The sequence below is a fragment of the Pelodiscus sinensis genome, chromosome 3 (assembly GCF_049634645.1).
Source record: "Pelodiscus sinensis isolate JC-2024 chromosome 3, ASM4963464v1, whole genome shotgun sequence".
NCBI lineage: Eukaryota > Metazoa > Chordata > Testudines > Trionychidae > Pelodiscus > Pelodiscus sinensis.
Window position 1 is genome coordinate 144581645 of NC_134713.1, and position 7681 is coordinate 144589325.

Genomic DNA, 7681 nt, shown 5'->3' on the forward strand with positions numbered 1-7681 from the left:
GCCAGGCTGCAGTGCGGCTCCTCCTGGGGCCAGAGATCCCTGCATACCTCCCACTCTTCCCCATTCCTTGCCCTCTAGGTTTCAGAGCCCCCTGCCACCTTCTGGCTCCCCTGCTCAGCTGCTCCACATGTCATTGCCCCACCCCAGCACTCGATTCCCTGCAAGCCCTGGGAACTGCTTCTCTCTGCCTCAGGCAAGGACTTGGGACAGCTGCTTCCCTGCACACAGGCTGCTTGGGGAGCAGCATTCACCTTCTCCCCACAAGGTGGGAGGCACTTCCTGGGAGAAGGGCTCAGGGTCCCAGCAAAGGGCATTGGGCTGGAGTCTCTGTGCTGGGAAAGTCTCTGGGACCTGTGCCCCTAGTGAGTGGGCACACATCCGAACAAGCACACAACTTCAATATAGATGCACAAGGCAAAACGCACTGTTCATGGATGGAAAATCTTAGCAGGAATACTGGTTAAGACTCTTTTTATTAAGTGGTGGCAGACGCCCACTGCCTCCCTAGAGGCAGCAACGTGGGGGCAGGAGGGGGCAGACAGGAGCCAGTATATGCGGGAAGCCAGATTTCAAGCTGGCTCCCACCATGTACCAGCTCCCATAGAGCCACCTGTCCCCTGTGCTGCTGCCTCTGTACCAGAAGCAGTAGCGGGAAAGGGGGGGGGGGACAGGGCAGGCAGGAGCTAGTGCTCGCAGGTGGCCCCCCTCTGTGTAAATGTGTAACCACTACAAATTTTAACAGGTTAAAAATTACTTAGAAAAGTTAAATATCTTCAAGTCACCAGGGCCTGATGAAATGTAGAAAACCCAGGAAACTACACACCTGTCAGCTTAACTTCTGTGCCGGAAAAGATAAGGGAATAAATAATTAAGGAATCCACCTACAAACATCTGGAAGATAAGGTGATAATTAACAGTCGGAGAGGATTTGAAAAGAACAAATCATATCAAACCAATCTGATAAATTTCTTTGATAGGATAACTAGCTTTGTGAATAAGGAGGAAGCAGTGTATACCTAGATTGTATCAAATGTTTTACTAAAATCTCAAATTTGCTTCTTAGGGAAAGGAAATACAGCTAGGGAAAATATAACATATTTGGCTACTAAAAGGTTGGTGCATAACTGGTTTGATAACTACTCTGAGAATGTGAACCATGGATAAACAGTCATAATGGAAGGGCATAACAGGCGGGGTTCTGCAGAGGTCTGTTTTGGGACCAGTTCTGTTCAATATCATTATCAATGTTTTAGATAATGACAAGATCATGGCTTATAAAGTTAGCAGATATCAAGCTGGGAGCGGCTGCAAGCACTTTGGAGGACTGGGTTATAATTCAAAATGATCAAGACAAATTAGAGAAATGGTCTGAGGTTAATAGGATGAAGTTTAATAAGGATAAATGCAAAGTACTCCACAAAGGACGGAACAATCAGTTTCACACATACAGAATGGAAAATGACTGTCTAGGAAGAGATCTCAGAGTCATAGAGGATCAAAAGCTAAATATGGCTATGTCTACACTGTGGATGTTTTGCGGAAGAAGAAATGCAAATGGACTTGCATATCAAGAAATGCTCTTGCATATCATGCGCTCTTATTTGCATATCTTCTTCCGATCCTTTGTGCGGAAGAGGTTTTTGCGATAAAAAGCCCTGTGTAGATGGGGCCATTTGTCAGAAAAAAACCCCTTTTGCTCAAGAGCCCTTATTCCTCAAAAAATGAGGTTTACAGGTTCTTACGCAAAAGGGGTTTTTTCTGACAAATGGCCCCGTCTACACAAGGCTTTTTATTGCAAAAACCTCTTCCGCAAAAAGGATCGGAAGAAGATACGCAAATGAGAGCACAAGATATGCAAATGAGCGTTCCATTTGCATTCCCTCTTCCGCAAAACATCCGCAGTATAGATGTAGCCTGTGTGTCAACAGTGTGACACTGTTGCAAAAAAAGCAAACATGATTCCGGAATGCATTAACAGTAGTCATGTGAGCAAGACACGAAAAGTCATTCTCCCGCTCTATTCTGCGATGATTAGGCCTCACTTGGAGTATTGTGTCCAGTTCTGGGCACCATATTTCAAGAAAGATGTAGAGAAATTGGAGAGGGTCAAGAGAAGAGCAACAAAAATGATTAAAGGTCTAGAAAACATGAGCTATGAGTGAAGACTGAAAAAATTGGGTTTCTTTAGTTTGGAAAAGAGAAGACTGAGGGTGTGTCTAGACTACTGAGTTTTGTCGACAAAAGTGGACTTTTGTCGACAAAACTATACCAGCGTCTACACTACTGCTGAGTTCTGTCGACATAACGTCGACAGAACTCAGCAGTTTTGTCGACGCTGGTATACCTCATTTTATGAGGCATAACACCTTCTGTCGACAGAGTTCTGTCGACAGAAGGTGTTATTGCCTGTAGGGTTGCGTCTAGACTACAGGGTTCTGTCGACTAAGCAGCTTGCTTTGTCGACAGAACTCAATGTGTCTGGACGCTCTTTGTCGACAGAAGTTTTGTCGACAGATACTGTCGACAAAACTTCTGTCGACAAAACGCGGTAGTCTAGACGTACCCTGAGAGGGAACATGATAGCAGTTTTCAAGTATCTAAAAGGGTGTGTCAAGGAGGAGGGAGATTGTTCTCTTTGGCCTCGGAGGATAGGATAAAAAGCAATGGGCTTAAATTGTAGCAAGGGAGGTTTAGGCTAGACCAGTGGTCTCCAACCTTTTTACACCCAAGATCACTTTTTAAATGACAGACCAAGCCAAGATCTACCGCCCCGACCCTTCCTTGAAGCTCTGCCCCTTCCCTGAAGCCCCACCCTCTCTATTCTTCTCCTCTCCATCACTTGCTATTCCCCATCCTTATACTGCTGCTTTTTTTAAAAAGTTTTTCCAACATTTGGAAGAGGTTTTTCAACATTTGGAAGTGGTGCTCAGCCAGGGTGCACCACACTCCACGTGGGCTGGTGCAGAGAAGAAGCTGCCTGGCCAGCTGGCAGTGGCCTTCAGCCCGGCTGATCGGGCGGCTTCCCCTCTGCGCCTGCCCACGTGGAGCTTGGTGCACCCTGGCTGAGCGCCATGGGCACCTGTCCAGGAAGCCGCTTTTCTTCACTCCCGCCCGGCTGCCCTGCACTCAGCACGGGAAGCTTGCTCCAGCACAGCTGGAGCTAGACGCAGCCTCCCTGGGCTGAGCACAGGGCAACTGGGCGGGAGCGAAGAGAAGTGGCTGCCTGGCCAGCTGCTCAGCCAGGGTGCATCAAGCTCCATGTGGGCAGACGCAGAGGAGAAGCCGCCGATCAGCTGGAGCGCAGGGCAGCCTCTTTCAGCTGAAAGCCACAGTCAGCTGGCTGGGGTGTTTGAGCCCTCCCGACCTCCCAGCTCTCACCATTCCTCGCAGCTACTCACCTGTGTTGTTGCTCGGTGAGTAGCTGCTCCTCAAATGAGGAAATCAGTTCAGAGAGGGCTCAAGAGCTACTCTTAGAGCCCCTGAGATCTACCGGTAGATCACAATCTACTGGTTGGTGACCACGGGGCTAGACATTTGGAAAAAAGTTCTGTCGGGTGGTTCAACACCTAGGGAGGTTGTGGAATCTCCATCACTGGAGAGATTTAAAAGCAGAATACATAGTCATTTCTTAGGGATGATCTAGATGGTGCTTGGCCCTGACGTGAGTGCAGGGACTGGACTTGATTACTTTTCAAGATCCCTTAAAGTTCTAATATTCTATGATTCTATGACCATTCAAAAATAAAAACTCATAATTTGTGAAGCCTGGTCACAACCAGAACAAAGATCACAGTTGCAATGCCACAGTTTTTCCTACACCATCAAAAATCACTCAGTGTAACATCTCAGACTCAAACACTGCCTACAATCACCAATACTGGTTCAGATGAGATGCTGAAGGTGTGTTCTTCCCATTTTTTATTTCTCCTATCTATGTCCTCTTCACTTCAGGACTATTGCATTTTTTCTCCTGGTTCCACTGCTTCTGTACCTTTAAAAACACACACACACACACAACCCATAGCTGCACCATTGCCCATTCATTTCTGTCATTTTCCCATGCTCACCAACAAGCAGAAAATATGACAATGCTGTATGATGGTATTATACTTTTTAGGTTTGTTTTTAGTAAAACTCTTCGATTTAAAATAAAAAGTGTTAGATTTATTTCTGTTGAAAAACTGAGGATCAAGAAAAACTGAAAACTTACTATTATTGTATTATTCATAATGTGCTAAAGGCATATCAAATGGGGTACAAAACACAGAAGAACATGCCTATCTGATCAATCGCCTGTAAGTTTTCATTTTCATTACAACCAATGCAAATATATTATCATTAACCCACACATGTGCATCATTTTGTACATAGCTATGCATACACAATACTGCTCCTAAAACTCTTTTATACATCTAAAATAGATTAAGAGAAACATCACAAAACCCAGATAAATGTCTCGTAAGAACAAGTAACATTGCAGAGCTCTCAGCAGTGAGCAGCCAAGTATTCCATCCGAAAGAGCAAGGAGAAGACACCCTGCATTAGGCACTAAACTGCAGTGCAGGAGTTGGTGGGCAGCAGCAGCGGCAACAGCAGACTGGAGTGCAGACTGCACTCTTTCTGGAGTACAAGGGACCCCCATGAAGCACTTCTGGCTCTTTGTCAGGTTTGTTGCAGACACATTGTCCCAGAAATGTGTATGATTCACTAGGGTGGACTCACTTCCTCTGGCTGGCATCTGTTACAATCCCAACCAAAATGTGGGGAGGAAAAAGCCCTATGAACTAAAAATACCTATGATGGGGAGGGGAGAGTGAAATTCACCTTGCACAAGCCTTTACTAACAGAGCCACAGGTGGAACAGAGAGGCCAGACAAAAGATGTTAAATTTAGATTAATCAACTAATCAATTAATCGATGTAATTTGCATCAACTATTCTATTTGATTACTTGATAAGGGCCTTTGAAATGTAGCAAGAGCCCTGCCTGTTCCTGCTACATTTCAAAGGCAGAAGCACGCTGGGGAACACAGCCAGCAGGGGACTCAAACAGTCCCCCGCTACCCCCATACTCCTTGCTTTTGAAATGTACAAGCGCTCCGGGAGGGCTCTTGTACATTTCAAAAGCAAGCGCCACCAGAACTGTGGGCCAGCAGGCAACTGTTTGAGTCCCCTACCCTCCCGGGTCTCTTGTACATTTCAAAAGTAGGGAGCATGGGGCCAATGGTGGACTGTTTGAGTCACCAGCTTGTCCCTGGCTCCCCACAGCACTTCTGCTTTTGAAATGTAGCAAACACCCAACTACATTTCAAAGGCAGAAGTGCCAGTTCCCTGCTCACCCCTGTCTCTTTTCCCTGCAGAGGTAGTGCTGGGGGGGAACCGTTTTTAACCTGGTTCTCCCCCACCCAGGGGCAGCCTGCGACTATAGGCGGACTCTACTGTCGCCTAGGGCGCCGCCTTCAATGGGGAGCCCCAGGGCACACAATGATGATGTCGCGGGGCACCCAGGATGCCCGATGATGACATCAGTCCACTGGCAGCCTGCAAGCAGGGTTGCCGATCGCGCATTCCGCCTGGGGCGCCAGCTGCTGCAGCCCGCCTCGGGCCGCTCCTGCCCCCACCCCACGTACTGAAGCCTGCTCCCTGCCTCTCTGTGGGGGGAGGGGAGCCACTAGTTGAGTCACTACTAGTCGACGCTCTGATAAGCATTTGTGCATCAGATAACCGACCAGTCGTCCAGCCCCTTCCATCCCTAGGCCAGAAGTGCTGCGGTGGCTGGGAAAGCTTGTGTCTTTGAGGGCAAGAGAACTGACCCACCCTCCCCTCAGGGCTAGCTCAGGCACCTCCAAGGAACTGGAGTGGGGCTGCACTTAGTGCACCACTGGCTCCCAGCCCGTCACGTGATGCTTAAAGCGCCCCCACGGGCATGGGGGGAAGGCAGAGTCACTTCGACGGGCGCGCCTCCCTACTGCGGGGCGCAGCCGCGTCTCCTCCCTGAGGGGCGGGCTGCGAGCCCGGCGCCCCCGGCACGCGCAGAGCCTTAGGGCGGCCAGGGGCCGGCTGCAGCGCGCCTCACGCGGAGCGCCGACCTCGGCAGCTTCTCACTCGTTCGCACAAGCCCCTCCGCGACCTGCCCCGCGCCTGTGCGCGGCCCGTTCCCCGCCCCTGGCGGCGAAAACTAAACCCGGCGCCAGCCCCGGCAAGCTGCTTCCTCTCCCTCAGCAACAGCCGCGGCGGAAGCACAGACCGGCGGGCCCGATCCGCGCCCCGCTTCCCCGCCCTTGCCACTTCTGTTCCTTCCACAGCTCCCTTCCGCCCCACACAGCCCCGCGGCGCTACCGGGATCAGCCACCGGCTCCCAAAGAAACCCCGGCCGGGAACCGCTCTGCGGGGTGGAGGAACACTCCCCGCCCACCTTCCATAGCGGGGTCCATACTCACAAGAGTCATGGAGCTGTGCAGCTGGGGAGAGCGGACACAATATGGCAGCAAGGGGATGTGCCATGGATCAGCAGAGGCAACACCCCTCTCGGTCTCCCCATAGCAACACAGCACTCAAGCCACTAGGCCCTCCTCCCTCTCCTATATTCACCACACAGCCTGCTCCTCCCTCTGTTCCCCCCACCCCAATCCTGCTGTCATGTACAGGAGACGAGTCCACTGCTGGGGAGGGGAGAGGATTGATGGAGACTAGCTTGTGGGTAAAAACTTAAAAAACAGTCTTGCAGAACCTTAAAGACTAACAAAACATGTAGCCAGTATCATGAGCTTTCGTGGGCACAACCCACTTCTTCAGATGCATGGTGTTATTAAAGGTCCAGTTTCTAAATAAATAGGCGGGGGGGGGGGGGGGGGAAGGAAAAAGGGTAAGAAATAGTCAATTAGAGTCTCCATGCTACATGAAGCTAATAGATAAGCTGCATGTTGTACTTAAGTACCTATTGTTTGTTTTTTTATGTCATTAGGATGTGGAATGTAGTGGGCCATACTGTTTATTCATACCTTGGTGATAGGAATCAAACCTGTAAATGAAGCTGAGTTCCAAGACTTCCCTGTGTATTTGGCTTGTGGAATTGGCCTGAAATAACACAGTGACTGAGATCCATGAATGAGTGTCCAGGCAGGTTAAAGTGTTTTCCAAAAGTGTTCTGTGTGTTGCCTTTTCAGATATTTGATTTGTGTCCATTCATTCTTTCCCATAGAGACTGTCCAGTTTGGCCAATATACATGGCAGTGAGGCATTGCTGGCATCTGACAGCATAGATCACATTAGTAGATGTGCAGTTAAATGAACCCCTGATGCAGGATCTGATGTGGTTAGGTCCTGTGATGAACTCGCTTGTGTAGATGTGTGGGCAGAGTTGGCACTGGGACTGATTGCAGGGGTGAGTTCCTGGATGATTATGATGGAGAAGTGCTGTGTGGTTACTGGAAAGAATTTGTTTGAAGTTAGGGGGTTGTGTGTAGGTGAGGACTGGCCTGTCCCCCAAGGCCTGTGAGAGTGAGGGATCATTTCCCAGGATAGGTTGTAGATTGTTGATAATGTGTTAGAGGGGTTTGAGTTGTGGGCTATAGGTGATGCCAAGTGGAATTCTGTTGTTTTCTCTTCTTGTCGGTCTTGAAGTAGTTCATGTCTGGGTACTCTTCTAGCTCTGTCCATCTGTTTTTTCACTTCTCCGGGTT

The 7681-nt window shown here is 49.2% G+C and overlaps 1 protein-coding gene across 5 annotated transcripts in view; it reads right to left on the reverse strand.

Annotated features, from left to right (window-relative positions):
* FOXN2 (forkhead box N2) overlaps positions 1-6563 on the reverse strand; it is a 71985-nt gene extending 65422 nt beyond the window's left edge. For all 5 annotated transcript variants that reach the window (XR_012902882.1, XR_012902881.1, XM_075925100.1 and 2 more), the window contains exon 1: positions 6440-6563. The gene's annotated coding sequence lies outside the window, so the exon portion shown is untranslated. The remainder of the gene's footprint in view (positions 1-6439) is intronic.
* Positions 6564-7681: the final 1118 nt, after the last annotated feature.